General features: G+C 44.0%; 1 long non-coding RNA gene across 1 annotated transcript; it reads right to left on the minus strand.

Moving 5' to 3' along the window:
• Positions 1–8,848: 8,848 nt before the first annotated feature.
• Positions 8,849–10,931, minus strand: LOC117757509. The gene is made up of 4 exons (XR_004613138.1): positions 10,846–10,931; positions 9,275–9,304; positions 9,123–9,185; positions 8,849–8,908 (listed from the first exon to the last, which is right to left on the minus strand). It is a non-coding gene; the product is annotated as an uncharacterized LOC117757509 (long non-coding RNA).
• Between the last annotated feature and the right edge of the window lie 5,528 nt (positions 10,932–16,459).

Below are 16,459 nucleotides of genomic sequence, written 5' to 3' on the forward strand. Positions count from 1 at the left end.
CCCTGCAGTTAGGGAGCTTGCAGGAGAAACTCCACAGGCTCTCACTCAGACAGTTGGCTTCTTCCATACATACCCCCTGAGAATGTGAGGAGATTATCCAAAGTTCAGAGCATGTCTGAAAGCATCTCAAGTGTGTGTGTGTGTGTGTGGTCATTGCTCCTCTCCTCCAGGTGGAGGCAGTGTAGGACCATCAAACAGTTGTGGTTTTAACATGGAAATAATATAAAAACACAGTGAGTGTGAGTCGTTGTGTCATATAAAGACAATATTTGACTGTGTGTGTCTCCATCAATATAAAGAGACTGGGTCTCGCTGTGTTACTCAGGCTGAGCTGCAGCGTCTATTCTCAGGTGTGATCCCACCACTGAGCGGTACGGGGGCTTTGACCTGTTCCGTGTCCGACCTGGGCCGGTGCACCCCTCCTCAGACGACCTGGTGGTCCCGGGCTCCCCCAGAAGAACCATATCGATACCGACCTTAGTGCGGACACCCGATCAGCACAGTCCGATACAGCTCAGAGATCCAGAGCTCCACCGATCCTCCAGACTCAGCCTCCCGGACACTGGGATCACTGGTGCGCGCCACCACACCCGGCGGCAGCTTCTTCATCCAGAGAGGTGGAGAGGTGCTGCTACACTGTGACGTCATCACAAAGTAGCAGCAGTTTGTGACGTCATCAGGGGTACACGCTCCCGCGTCATCTGGTGGCAAAGATAGAAACTACAAGTACAGTTTGAATGTGACTGAATGGAGTTTAATTCCAGATCATTGTCACTTCTCTGACTTTCTCTGTTCAAAGTTAAGTTTCAAACCAGTAAAATGTTATGTTTGTTGTGCCACTTGCTGCCACACAATCTCAAACTAGCACACGTTCACAATAAAGCTTAACAGTTAGCAGAGTTCTTTAAGTTTTTTTTCCTTTGAAGATTTTGGTAAAATGGTTAAATATTAACTTCATCTGTCCAAAACACCTCTGTCTGATCCAGATGTTGCTCTGAGACTTCATAGGTGGCAGGTAAGATTTTATTATGACATCTCTTTTATGGAGAACCTCTCCCTGTCTGACCTTCATGTTACTTCAACATTAATTCAAATACATTTGTAATTAAAAACATGTATCCGGGTGGTCTTGCTCAAATGTAAGTTTTTATTGTTTGATTTATTATTTTACGACTTCATTTATTTGTTTTGAGTGCGATATAAATACTATTATTATGATGATTGTTATTATTATGGCGCAGGAGCGTGTCCGCTGATGACGTCACAGTGTAGCAGCACCTCTCCACCTCTCTGGATGAAGAAGCTGTCGCCGGGTGCGGTGGCGCGCACCAGTGATCCCAGTGTCCGGGAGGCAGAGTCTGGAGGATCGGTGGAGCTCTGGATCTCTGAGCTGCAGCGGACTGTGCTGATCGGGTGTCCGCACTAAGTTCGGTATCGATATGGTTCTTCTGGGGGAGCCCGGGACCACCAGGTCGTCTGAGGAGGGGTGCACCGGCCCAGGTCGGAGACGGAGCAGGTCAAAGCCCCCGTACCGCTCAGTGGTGGGATCACACCTGAGAATAGACGCTGCAGCTCAGCCTGAGTAACACAGCGAGACCCAGTCTCTTTATATTGATGGAGACACACACAGTCAAATATTGTCTTTATATGACACAACAACTCACACTCACTGTGTTTTTATTTTATTTCCATGTTAAAACCACAACTGTTTGATGGTCCTACACTGCCTCCACCTGGAGGAGAGGAGCAATGACCACACACACTCAGTAAACCTTTCAGCTGCTGAAAGTTTACCCTCACATTCTTTTGGTTTTCCATTTTCATTTCCATTCTTCCCTGTGTTTTTCCTGATCCAGAGTCATTGGCTGCAGAGTTCTGCAGTCTGAGTTAATTTAGATTAATGAAATTAAAAATATATATATATTTTTTCTAATATTATATTTGTTTTAAGTCTCTGGCCTGGACATTTGGTTTCTTCCAAACAACCCCACCAGAGAATGTAAGGAGATTATCCAAAGTTCAGAGCATGTCTGACAGCAGTTCAAGTGTGTGCGTGTGTGTGCGTGTGTGTGTGGTCATTGCTCCTCTCGTCCAGATGGAGGCAGTGTAGGTCCATCAAACAGTTGTGGTTTTAACATTGAAATAAGATTTAAAAAACACAGTGAGTGTTTGTGTCATATAAAGACAATATTTGACTGTGTGTGTGTGTGTGTGTCTCCATCAATATAAAGAGTCTGGGTCTCGCTGTGTTACTCAGGCTGAGCTGCAGCGTCTATTCTCAGGTGTGATCCCACCACTGAGCGGTACGGGGGCTTTGACCTGCTCCGTGTCCGACCTGGGCCGGTGCACCCCTCCTCAGACGACCTGGTGGTCCCGGGCTCCCCCAGAAGAACCATATCGATACCGAACTTAGTGCGGACACCCGATCAGCACAGTCCGCTGCAGCTCAGAGATCCAGAGCTCCACCGATCCTCCAGACTCAGCCTCCCGGACACTGGGATCACTGGTGCGCGCCACCGCACCCGGCGACAGCTTCTTCATCCAGAGAGGTGGAGAGGTGCTAATACACTGTGACGTCATCACAAAGTAGCAACAGTTTGTGACGTCATCAGGGGGACACGCTCCCGCGTCATCTGGTGGCAAAGATAGAAACTACAAGTACAGTTTGAATGTGACTGAAAGGAGTTTAATTCCAGATCACTTCCACTTCTCTGACTTTCTCTGTTCAAAGTAAAGTTTCAAACCAGTAAAATGTAATGTTTGTTGTGCCACTTGCTGCCACACAATTTCAAACTAGAACACGATCACAATAAAGCTTAACAGTTAGCAGAGTTCTTTAGGTTTTTTTTCCTTTGAAGATTGTGGTAAAATGGTTAAATATTAACTTCATCTGTCCAAAAAACTCTGTCTGATCCATATGTTGCTCTGGATCTCTTTTATGGAGAACCTCTCCCTGTCTGACCTTCCTGTTACTTCAACATTAATTCAAATACATGGGAATTAAAAACATGTATCCGGGTGGTCTTGCTCAAATGTAAGTTATCATTGTTTGATTTATTATTTTTAGGACTTCATTTATTTGTTTTGAGTGCGATATAAATACTATTATTATGATGATTATTATTATTATGGCGCAGGAGCGTGTCCGCTGATGACGTCACAGTGTATTAGCACCTCTGCACCTCTCTGGATGAAGAAGCTGTCGCCGGGTGCGGTGGCGCGCACCAGTGATCCCAGTGTCCGGGAGGCTGAGTCTGGAGGATCGGTGGAGCTCTGGATCTCTGAGCTGCAGCGGACTATGCTGATCGGGTGTCCGCACTAAGTTCGGTATCGATATGGTTCTTCTGGGGAAACCCGGGACCACCAGGTCGTCTGAGGAGGGGTGCACCGGCCCAGGTCGGACACGGAGCAGGTCAAAGCCCCCGTACCGCTCAGTGGTGGGATCACACCTGAGAATAGACGCTGCAGCTCAGCCTGAGTAACACAGCGAGACCCAGACTCTTTATATTGATGGAGACACACACAGTCAAATATTGTCTTTATATGACCCAACGACTCACACTCACTGTGTTTTTTGTCCCTTTTCCATGTTAAAACCACAACTGTTGTATGGTCCTACACTGCCTCCACCTGGACGAGAGGAGCAATGACCACACACACACGCACACACACGCACACACTTGAACTGCTGTCAGACATGCTCTGAACTTTGGATAATCTCCTTACATTCTCTGGTGGGGTTGTTTGGAAGAAACCAAATGTCCAGGCCAGAGACTTAAAACAAATATAATATTAGAAAAAAATATATATATTTTTTTTATTTCATTAATCTAAATTATCTCAGACTGCATAACTCTGCAGCCAATGACTCTGGATCAGGAAAAACACAGGGAATAATGGAAATGAAAATGGAAAACCAAAAGAATGTGAGGGTAAACTTTGAGCAGCTGAAAGCTTTACCCTGAGTGTGTGTGTGTGTGTGTGGTCATTGCTCCTCTCCTCCAGGTGGAGGCAGTGTAGGACCATCAAACAGTTGTGGTTTTAACATGGAAATAAGATAAAAACACAGTGAGTGTGAGTTGTTGTGTCATATAACGACAATATTTGACTGTGTGTGTGTCTCCATCAATATAAAGAGTCTGGGTCTCGCTGTGTTACTCAGGCTGAGCTGCAGCGTCTATTCTCAGGTGTGATCCCACCACTGAGCGGTACGGGGGCTTTGACCTGCTCCGTCTCCGACCTGGGCCGGTGCACCCCTCCTCAGACGACCTGGTGGTCCCGGGCTCCCCCAGGAGAACCATATCGATACCGAACTTAGTGCGGACATCCGATCAGCACAGTCCGCTGCAGCTCAGAGATCCAGAGCTCCACCGATCCTCCAGACTCAGCCTCCCGGACACTGGGATCACTGGTGCGCGCCACCGCACCCGGCGACAGCTTCTTCATCCAGAGAGGTGGAGAGGTGCTGCTACACTGTGACGTCATCGGCGGACACGCTCCTGCGCCATAATAATAATAATCATCATAATAATAGTATTTATATCGCACTCAAAACAAATAAATGAAGTCCTAAAAATAATAAATCAAACAATGATAACTTACATTTGAGCAAGACCACCCGGATACATGTTTTTAATTCCCATGTATTTGAATTAATGTTGAAGTAACAGGAAGGTCAGACAGGGAGAGGTTCTCCATAAAAGAGATCCAGAGCAACATATGGATCAGACAGAGTTTTTTGGACAGATGAAGTTAATATTTAACCATTTTACCACAATCTTCAAAGGAAAAAAAACCTAAAGAACTCTGCTAACTGTTAAGCTTTAATGTGATGGTGTGCTAGTTTGAGATTGTGTGACAGCAAGTGGCACAACAAACATAACATTTTACTGGTTTGAAACTTTACTTTGAACAGAGAAAGTCAGAGAAGTGGCAGTGATCTGGAATTAAACTCCTTTCAGTCACATTCAAACTGTACTTGTAGTTTCTATCTTTGCCACCAGATGACGCGGGAGCGTGTCCCCCTGATGACGTCACAAACTGTTGCTACTTTGTGATGACGTCACAGTGTAACAGCACCTCTCCACCTCTCTGGATGAAGAAGCTGTCGCCGGGTGCGGTGGCGCGCACCAGTGATCCCAGTGTCCGGGAGGCTGAGTCTGGAGGATCGGTGGAGCTCTGGATCTCTGAGTTGCAGCAGACTGTGCTGATCGGGTGTCCGCACTAAGGTCGGTATCGATATGGTTCTTCTGGGGGAGCCCGGGACCACCAGGTCGTCTGAGGAGGGGTGCACCGGCCCAGGTCGGACACGGAGCAGGTCAAAGCCCCCGTACCGCTCAGTGGTGGGATCACACCTGAGAATAGACGCTGCAGCTCAGCCTGAGTAACACAGCGAGACCCAGACTCTTTATATTGATGGAGACACACACAGTCAAATATTGTCTTTATATGACACAACAACTCACACTCACTGTGTTTTTTAAATCTTATTTCCATGTTAAAACCACAACTGTTTGATGGACCTACACTGCCTCCACCTGGACGAGATGAGCAATGACCATACACACACACGCACGCACAAACACACACGCACACACACTTGAACTGCTGTCAGACATGCTCTGAACTTTGGATAATCTCCTTACATTCTCTGGTGGGGTTGTTTGGAAGAAACCAAATGTCCAGGCCAGAGACATAAAACAAATATAATATCAGGAAAAACACAGGGAAGAATGGAAATGAAAATGGAAAACCAAAAGAATGTGAGGGTAAACTTTGAGCAGCTGAAAGGTTTACTCTGAGTGTGTGTGGTCATTGCTCCTCTCCTCCAGGTGGAGGCAGTGTAGGACCATCAAACAGTTGTGGTTTTAACATGGAAATAAAATAAAAACACAGTGAGAGTGAGTTGTTGTGTCATATAAAGACAATATTTGACTGTGTGTGTCTCCATCAATATAAAGAGTCTGGGTCTCGCTGTGTTACTCAGGCTGAGCTGCAGCGTCTATTCTCAGGTGTGATCCCACCACTGAGCGGTACGGGGGCTTTGACCTGCTCCGTCTCCGACCTGGGCCGGTGCACCCCTCCTCAGACGACCTGGTGGTCCCGGGCTCCCCCAGAAGAACCATATCGATACCGACCTTAGTGCGGACACCCGATCAGCACAGTCCGCTGCAGCTCAGAGATCCAGAGCTCCACCGATCCTCCAGACTCAGCCTCCCGGACACTGGGATCACTGGTGCGCGCCACGGCACCCGGCGACAGCTTCTTCATCCAGAGAGGTGGAGAGGTGCTAATACACTGTGACGTCATCGGCGGACACTCTCCTTACCCATCTGGTGACCAAGATAGAAACTACAAGTACAGTTTGAATGTGACTGAATGGAGTTTAATTCCAGATCACTGCCACTTCTCTGAGTTTCTCTGTTCAAAGTAAAGTTTCAAACCTGTAAAATATAATGTTTGTTGTGCCACTTGCTGCCACACAATCTCAAACTAGAACACGTTCACAATAAAGCTTAACAGCAGAGTACTTTAGGTTTTTTTTCCTTTGGAGATCGTGGTAAAATGGTTAAATTTTAACTTCATCTGTCCAGATGTTGCTCTGAGACTTCATAGGTGGCAGGTAAGATTTTATTATGACATCTCTTTTATGGAGAACCTCTCCCTGTCTGACCTTCATGTTACTTCAACATTAATTCAAATACATGGGAATTAAAAACATGTATCCGGGTGGTCTTGCTCAAATGTAAGTTATCATTGTTTGATTTATTATTTTTAGGACTTCATTTATTTGTTTTGAGTGCGATATAAATACTATTATTATGATGATTATTATTATTATGGCGCAGGAGCGTGTCCGCTGATGACGTCACAGTGTAGCAGCACCTCTCTGTCTCTCTGGATGAAGAAGCTGTCGCCGGCAGAATGAACGGACCCCTTCATGATGCTCACTTCTTTGCACTTCATTATCTCCTCATCGACTTTCCTTTCTTCCTTGCTCCCGTGTATCCGGCAGTGGTGTATAAAGTACTTGAAAGCCATACTTGAGTAAAAGTACAGATATCTTATCTTACCTGAAGTCACCCGTAAGAAAATGACTTGAGTCAAAGTCTTAAAGTAGCTCATATTAAATGTACTTAAGTATCAAAAGTATCTGGTGTTGAAATCCACTTAAGTATCAAAAGTAAAAGTACAAGTACCAAAATTAAAAATTCAAAGTGCTTTTTATAGTAGGCCTATACAGACACAAAACAACCAACAATTGTTCTCTTCAGGTTTTATTTAAACTGACTGAAAAAACGATAGACCACAGTATACCCACAAAGAATTCTGTATATATCACTAAACATGGACCTTTTACTTCTAATCAGTAGCAGGAATGATACACAATGCCCCTATGATAACTCAGCAAAACTTGACTATCTAGAGCAGGGGTATTCAACTAAAATTTAAAGAGGTCCAGTTAGAGAAAATGTCTTGAAGCAAAGGTCCGGAAGATCATAATGTCTAACTTTTTAGTGTGATATATATTTAAGTAGCCTAGTAGTTGTATCAACATCTGCATGTACAAAATACCTGACTGTCAAATCAAATGAATTCAGTACGATTCAAAAACGTTTTGACAATATTTATTGGCTGCATTTCAAAATAAGAGAAAATAAATCAAATGTGAAAATTGTGCATGTTCAAATAAAGGGCTTAACTTCAGACAAATAAAATAAAGGGAGCAAAAGCTTGAATTTCCCTTTTTCTGTTTCACTCAAAAGTCTCAACCAATTTTACAGATAATAAATCTCAACACATCTTAACAATTGAACAGTTTTAGAATCACTTTCTTCCCCTCTTATATCCCACTCCCCCACTTTCCCTCTGATAATGTTGGAATAAACCTCGTCTCGGATGTGAGAACGTAGAGAGCCCGCACACACAATGGTTTTACTGCGTACACAATGACAGGCGGAGGAAACCTGGAGTAATGGAAAATGATAAACACAGGGTTATTCATTCACAGCCTGATCCAGCTTCAGTCTAGGTCTGCTGTGGGGAACAATGCCTCTCCACCGCAGTGAAGCTTCTCCGCCAGCAACACTCATTACACTGTGTTGCTCACCGCACACTTGCTGTTGGAGATAACGTTACGAAATACCTTATTCCACAGTCCTCTATTCTGCCATCTTGGGTCTGGCAGAATGAGCGGACCCCTTCATGACGCTCACTTCTTTGCACTTCATTATCTCCTCATCGACTTTCCTTTCTTCCTTGCTCCCGTCCCCCTTCCATACTGGCATTATTATTACCCAATTCCACCAAATACAAATGTAAATATGTATAGATATAGGCACAATATATCCATATCGATGTATACATATTAGATGGAAATCAGGGCGCAAAATGCCGAGAGGGCGGCACAAGAGACTGATTTATCATGACGTGATACATGCAATGTAAACCAATGCATTAAGGTCACACCATCATCCTCTAACCCCGGGGACGCACCGGAGGTAGAAGCACCAATTTTACAGATAATAAATCTCAACACATCTTAACAATTGAACAGTTTTAGAATCACTTTCTTCCCCTCTTATATCCCACTCCCCCACTTTGTTCGTCTGTTTCTCTTCCTTTCTCCGTCTCACTCCTCTGTTTCTCTCCGGTCCGCCTGTTAGTGACCTCTGATCTAGAGGAAGTAAAACTCTTAACAAAGTTTCTGAAGGTGATCATTAAGGGATCATTACCGGTACGCTTGGGGTCTCGCACCAATCACAGGACTATCACAAAACCTGTGAAATCCAGAGATGAATATATAAGAGGACTGTATAAAATGCACAATAGATACAACGCTCATAAAATGTTGATGTCACCTAGTTCTCAGCATTTGAAAGACGAACATTTAAGCCCTGAGAGAAAGCTAGAAGGCAGAGAGAGAGAGAGAGAGAGAGAGAGAGCAAGTGGGAAAAGTATCAAAAAGCCATATCTTCTTAAAGTAAATGCAAAGACGTGGGTTAGAAGGGGTTGAAGGGAAAGAGTTATACGTGGCTGCTGTTGACAGCTGCTTGTTCAGAAGATAAGGAAACATGGTGCATGCAGACAAAGTGTCAGGTTTACTGAAGTTCAGAACTTACCTATAACTCCACAGACGATGATGACTACGTAGGCTCGGTGTAGGTGTTTCGGTCGTGAGGTATCTGCAGGAAAGAGGGAAAAACTCCAGTCAATGTTTGAACAAAACAGCGAGGAGCTTAACGTGATGAGTGTATCTGCAGGTAAAACTCACCAGTGGTAAAAACACATGTGCTGTCAAGGTCTAGTTGAGAAAACAAGACACATGTTACAAAGTGTTATCAAGCAGTGTCGTATCAGATACAGACACCAGCAAAGATATTTAACAATATACAATAGAGGAAAAATGTGCAGAAATGTCCTGACTTCAAATTGTCTGACAGTAATCCTGGTGTCAGTAATAAGGTAAATTATCTTGGTCACTGATGAGAAGACAGATAATGATGATATTCACAAGCAATACTCCAGGATGTACGCATAAGCAAACATTATTTTACGCAGCTTTAGTGATCAGAGTGTTCACACTTCTCTTTTCTGCCCATTTTTTGGTCAAACTATAAAAAAACGAAAGCATAAAGAAACTTGAAGTTGCTTATCATGATGCTATGCGAGGCTATGACATTATTACTCAAGAGACTGAGACGGTCAAGTGTGAGTGAAATGTTTGTGGCTGCAGGAGTCGACACTTTCCAATACGTCCTAAGAAATCTTCCGTATAAATGTATTTGAATCTGAAAATGAAGTCATCTTGGTTTTATCAAATGTTATGTTTAGCACTAAATGCTACCAACTCCAGCTGTGGAGGCATTGGTATAGTAATCATCTCTCTTTTAGACATTAATATATTTATATAAACTTTGTTGTGCTTTCCTTTATATTTTATTCTATCTTGTGTGGTATTTTACCTGAACCCTGAGACAGAATAATAAATGTCATCATGATCACTTTTCATCCAAAAATGTGCTGGGTGTAAAATTCGAATTTATCTTCAGTGTCATCATTGTTCGTCTTAAGGAACATATTCATCAGAAATAATATAATTCTAGGGTCTAATTTGTCACTAAGATTTTTTTGCATTGTTTTACGCAAATTAAAGATCAGATCAACAGCTGGCAGCAGTGATGGAATTTCCAAAGAGGAAATGCTTTTAAAGCAGCACCCTCAGCCTGGAATGACTGTGCAGATGTATTTCAGCTAGTACACCTACTTATTTGGCCATATTTACAGAACAATTTTACATAACTGTCTGTGAAACAGGAAACTGGAGCTACCTGCGGTTATCTGCTTATCTTTCTAGCATTACATTACATTACTACAACTTTGCGTGTTACATGTCCTAAAAAAAAACTAACCCTAACCCTGAGAGAAGTGTTTTACAGGACACTATATCTTCACCTCTGTCAGAGTGAAACAGGAAACTGGAGCTGCTGTTATCTGCTGCATTAACCACTGTTATATTCTCAGGTTGATGTGGTTTATTTGTCTTTCTAGCAGCGTAGAGATAATCATCACATTATTACAGCTTTGCGTGTTACATGTCCTTAAAACCCTGAGAGAAGTGATTTACAGGACACTATATCTTCACCTCTGTCCGCGTGAACTAGTATAAACCATATGAAGTTAGTTTCCATACGAGTAAGGAAACTCCGGTTTCTCTGAACAGACTTAATCTGTGAAATCCTCTGGACAAATGAAAATGTTCAATGTTCAAGCATAGTGTGCAATGAAAACCGGTATTAGTACAGTTTGTAAATACAAAGGACTCTAGAGAGTAAAAGTAAATACCTGTGCATTTTTTGGTCTCAATATAACCGTCAGTGCCTTCGAATTCACAGTTTCCTCCGGAAACGGTGGAAACGAATGCGCGACCTTGTTGCTGGCAGACAGAGTTGGGTGGTAGGTGGCCGGCACATTCTTCGATGCGATCACCACTGAAGAGCTGCTCGTCGTTGCAGAACACCACAGTGACATGAGCAGCGCAGTCTGGAGCCTCACAGTAAAACTCCTGCCTAAATCCTTTTCCACCTGCAACACACAGCACACGTGACATTGTTTGGTTTTGTTTGTTTATTCTCTGGCTTTTTTTTTGTAATCACAAGATGAATGTAAACAAGAGATGACGTTCTCTGACCTGCTGCAACAGCAAAGCACTGAACGAGTCCAGGATTAAACTGAGACAGCAGAAAATTGAGGAGCGGAACGGTGGCGATCAGATCTGTCAACACAAAAGGTACGACATCAAATTGGAGGCTCTGTAGTTGTTTTTATTAACCTCAGTTTAAGTTGCTGAGTTGTCAGACACCTACTGTTCATGTTGGAGTGCGGTGTGGTGAGAGCTTTCTGAATCACTATCCCTCTGATGATGTTGGAATAAACCTCGTCTCGGATGTGAGAACGTAGAGAGCCCGCACACACAATGGTTTTACTGCGTACACAATGACAGGCGGAGGAAACCTGGAGTAATGGAAAATGATAAACTTTATTATTTAGTTCATACAGCCGCAGCTTTGAAACACAGGGTTATTCAATCACAGCCTGATCCGGCTTCAGTCTAGGTCTGCTGTGGGGAACAACGCCTCTCCACCGCAGTGAAGCTGAAGCGATATAAAAGCGTGTAGCGAGTGTTGCTGTGTCAACACTCGCTACACTATGTTGCTCACCGCACACTTGCTGTTGGAGATAACGTTACGAAATACCTTATTCCACAGTCCTCTATTTGCACTTCATTATCTCCTCATCGACTTTCCTTTCTTCCTTGCTCCCGTCCCCCTTCCATACTGGCATTATTATTACCCAATTCCACCAAATACAAATGTAAATATGTATAGATATAGGCACAATATATCCATATCGATGTATACATATTAGATGGAAATCAGGGCGCAAAATGCCGAGAGGGCGGCACAAGAGACTGATTTATCATGACGTGATACATGCAATGTAAACCAATGCATTAAGGTCACACCATCATCCTCTAACCCCGGGGACGCACCGGAGGTAGAAGCACCGCGAAGCGCCACCAAAAGCTGTCCGCCTCCTTTCCGCGCCCATGTTAAATAATTGGGCTGTTCGCACAGGGCAGCGTAGTGCCGGGAAGCGCCGGGAAGCGCCGGGAAGCGCCGGGAAGCGCCGGGAAGCGCCGCGGCCGGCTCGCGATCTGCAGCGATGGTTTCGGGGTCTGTTCTATTATTTTCGCTCGCCGCGAGAAAATCGGGCCGGAAAACACACTGAAAATCGATTTTAAAGGATATAAGTGATATATATTATATATTATATAAATTATTAAATATGCATCCCATACTTTCGATTTCCCCGCTTTTCTCCTGTAGTTTAAATTTCCCAGATTTTTGCCCCCACATGATGAAATTTCCCCATCTTTAATTATGTACTTAATCCACACATTTGTCAGTTGTGTCTAAACAGACGGACACACACAAGCACATAATCTCTTGTGGGGGGGCTATAGGCTTGCGTAGGCGAGTCACCTGTGAAGACATCATCATTTGTGTGTGTGCATTGGGGGGGGCGCCAATCTGAAATCTCGCCTAGGGCGCCAACATTGTCCTGAGCAGAGGTGACAGACACATTAGTGAGGGGGTCGCTGCCAGACATTAACAAGCAGGTAAATAACGAGCTGTGACACAACATGGACTGTCAGTGCTGTTACATAACAGACTCAGACTGGTCAGTACTGACACACTGGCAGTGGGTTTATACTTAAATTAGCTGCTCACGGGACTAGCTCAGCTGATCTGCACGTCTCAGTGTAATATCAGACAGGAAACCGCTGGAGGGAAACCCCTACCCAGTCCCTCCCTATCTCACTTGCCCGTCTGTCATACCTCTGATTTTATTTATATTTTTACTATAACCGCTCCTCACTCTGCCTTCAGTTGTCATAAAAACTCAAAAGGTGTTTAGTTTGTCCAGTCTGGGCTACTGTAAAAAACATGGCGGCCTCCGTAGAGAGGACCCACTCCTGATGTATATACAAAGTATTTAAATATAAAGGTAAAGAAAACGACAATTCGTGAAAACATTCGAGTGAAAACATCCCCAGGATTATTTTACATTTAATTTCTGCCAATAGATCCCTTTCACCTAAATCTTACACACTGGACCTTTAAAGAAGTCCTCAGGAATACATTACTGCCGATAATAAGTTTATATCTGATATTGCATGACGCATTAAGTCCAATGAAAACATCTTTGTTTCTTCTCCTGCTTCTTGTTACATCATCATTTCATCTGACCCTCACAACCTCATCGGTGGCTGTTGCACCATGTCTGCCAAAGGTTACTAATTCAATGCCGTCTTCACTTGTTTATGAACTTCGCTGACAGTCCTTTAGATTTAAATTCTATCATTCTGACGCCACAACATCTTTCACGGAGCCGTAAACACTGGACAGTAGATTTGAAGTTGTGAAATCTGGCTGCAATCACAGATGTAAATGACACTGCAGCACAAAGCAGAGAGAAACTGATCCTATTACAACATTTATACAAAAAAAAGTAAAGTTCTATATTTATTCAACAGGTTTTCACGTCACTCTTCATTTTCTATGACCTGCAGCTTCTTAGCTTGATAACTTTGAACGTTGTGTGTTTTTAACCAAACAAAGGAGAATAAAAAACCTTCTCAGCTAAAGTTTAAATATTAAATGGCTGAAAGTAGTTTTTTGCTAAACTGCACTTCCCCACTGAACTGTGGGGAAAGTAAATACAGTAATTTTCAACCTGCAACAAAGGACAGAAGTTGCTTTAAAGCTCAACACAAATAAAACGACATATAAAGGTGAGATTATAAACTTAGCAAATAGTTCATTTGAACCTGTTCGGATTCAGTAAACTAATCTGAAACATTATTAAGGTTAACGTGCAGTATCATGTGTAAAGAATAACAAGTTTACCTGAGCGTCTATTTTTAAAAAGCAGGTAAAGTCCGGCTGTGAAAGTCTCCTGGCTCCAGATGAACGTGTGTTAACTGTTCGGCAGACTCATACTACACTGACCCTGAACGCCACACACTTGCACATACTGCGGGTGGGAGGAGGAAAGGGTACGAGGGGCATGAACTCACCGCTGCTGCCTTCAAGCCCTGACGGAAAAAAAAGTAAAACACTAATGTCATTGTGTCATTGTGTGGTTAAAACCACAACTGTTTGATGGTCCTACACTGCCTCCACCTGGAGGAGAGGAGCAATGACCACACACACTCAGAGTAAACCTTTCAGCTGCTCAAAGTTTACCCTCACATTCTTTTGGTTTTCCATTTTCATTTCCATACTTCCCTGTGTTTGTCCTGATCCAGAGTCACTGGCTGCAGAGTTCTGCAGTCTGAGATATTTAAAATTAATGAAATAAAATTTTTTTTTTTTCTTTCTAATATTAGATTTGTTTTAAAGGGGACATAGCATGCAAATTCCACTTCGTTAGTGCTTCTACACGTTAATGTGAGTATCTGGCATGTCTACCAACCCAAAAGCACTCGTGAGTTTTGTTATGGTTCCTCTAAGTCAGAAACGTCATGCTTGAGTGACTCGAATGAGCTTCCTGTGTATTGTGTCGTAACAATACACTGGAAGTCTCCCTACATGGCCTTGGCCCACCCACTCGTTACACCGGGTTTACACCGCCTGGCTGTTCACACGCATTTCTCCGCGCTGGTCAGCCCCATAGACTGTATATATAAGGTCAGCCCGCGATTCTGCTTTCTCCGCTTGTGGTTGTACCCGTTGAATGTCGGGGTTCGGGGGTAAATGATGGTCTTCATAGCCCCCCCCCCCCCATCAATGTGTCTCCATCAATATAAAGAGTCTGGGTCTCGCTGTGTTACTCAGGCTGAGCTGCAGCGTCTATTCTCAGGTGTGATCCCACCACTGAGCGGTACGGGGGCTTTGACCTTTGGAGATTGTGGTAAAATGTTAAATTTTAACTTCATCTGTCCAGATGTTGCTCTGAGACTTCAAAGGTGGCAGTCTTGCTCAAATGTAAGTTTTTATTGTTTTATTTATTATTTTACGACTTCATTTATTTGTTTTGAGTGCGATATAAATACTATTATTATGATGATTGTTATTATTATGCCGCAGGAGCGTGTCCGCCGATGACGTCACAGTGTAGCAGCACCTCTCCACCTCTCTGGATGAAGAAGCTGTTGCCGGGTGCGGTGGCGCGCACCAGTGATCCCAGTGTCCGGGAGGCTGAGTCTGGAGGATCGGTGGAGCTCCGGAGCTCTGAGTTGCAGCGGACTGTGCTGATCGGGTGTCCGCACTAAGTTCGGTATCGATATGGTTCTTCTGGGGGAGCCCGGGACCACCAGGTCGTCTGAGGAGGGGTGCACCGGCCCAGGTCGGAGACGGAGCAGGTCAAAGCCCCCGTACCGCTCAGTGGTGGGATCACACCTGAGAATAGACGCTGCAGCTCAGCCTGAGTAACACAGTGAGACCCAGACTCTTTATATTGATGGAGACACACACAGTCAAATATTGTCTTTATATGACACAACAACTCACACTCACTGTGTTTTTTTATCTTATTTCCATGTTAAAACCACAACTGTTTGATGGACCTACACTGCCTCCACCTGGAGGAGAGGAGCAATGACCACACACACACGCACACACACTTGAACTGCTGTCAGACATGCTCTGAACTTTGGATAATCTCCTTACATTCTCTGGTGGGGTTGTTTGGAAGAAACCAAATGTCCAGGCCAGAGACTTAAAACAAATATAATATTAGAAAAAATATATATATATTTTTAATTTCATTAATCTAAATTAACTCAGACTGCAGAACTCAGGACAGATGAAGTTAATATTTAACCATTTTACCAAAATCTTCAAAGGAAAAAAAACTTAAAGAACTCTGCTGTTAAGCTTTATTGTGATCGTGTTCTCGTTTGAGATTGTGTGGCAGCAAGTGGCACAACAAACATAACATTTTACTGGTTTGAAACTTAACTTTGAACAGAGAAAGTCAGAGAAGTGACAATGATCTGGAATTAAACTCCATTCAGTCACATTCAAACTGTACTTGTAGTTTCTATCTTTGCCACCAGATGACACGGGAGCGTGTCCCCCTGATGACGTCACAGTGTATAAGCACCTCTCCACCTCTCTGGATGAAGAAGCTGTCGCCGGGTGCGGTGGCGCGCACCAGTGATCCCAGTGTCCGGGAGGCTGAGTCTGGAGGATCGGTGGAGCTCTGGATCTCTGAGCTGCAGCGGACTGTGCTGATCGGGTGTCCGCACTAAGGTCGGTATCGATATGGTTCTTCTGGGGGAGCCCGGGACCACCAGGTCGTCTGAGGAGGGGTGCACCGGCCCAGGTCGGAGACGGAGCAGGTCAAAGCCCCCGTACCGCTCAGTGGTGGGATCACACCTGAGAATAGA

This window comes from Hippoglossus hippoglossus, chromosome 23 (genome assembly GCF_009819705.1).
Source record: "Hippoglossus hippoglossus isolate fHipHip1 chromosome 23, fHipHip1.pri, whole genome shotgun sequence".
NCBI classification, from domain to species: domain Eukaryota; kingdom Metazoa; phylum Chordata; class Actinopteri; order Pleuronectiformes; family Pleuronectidae; genus Hippoglossus; species Hippoglossus hippoglossus.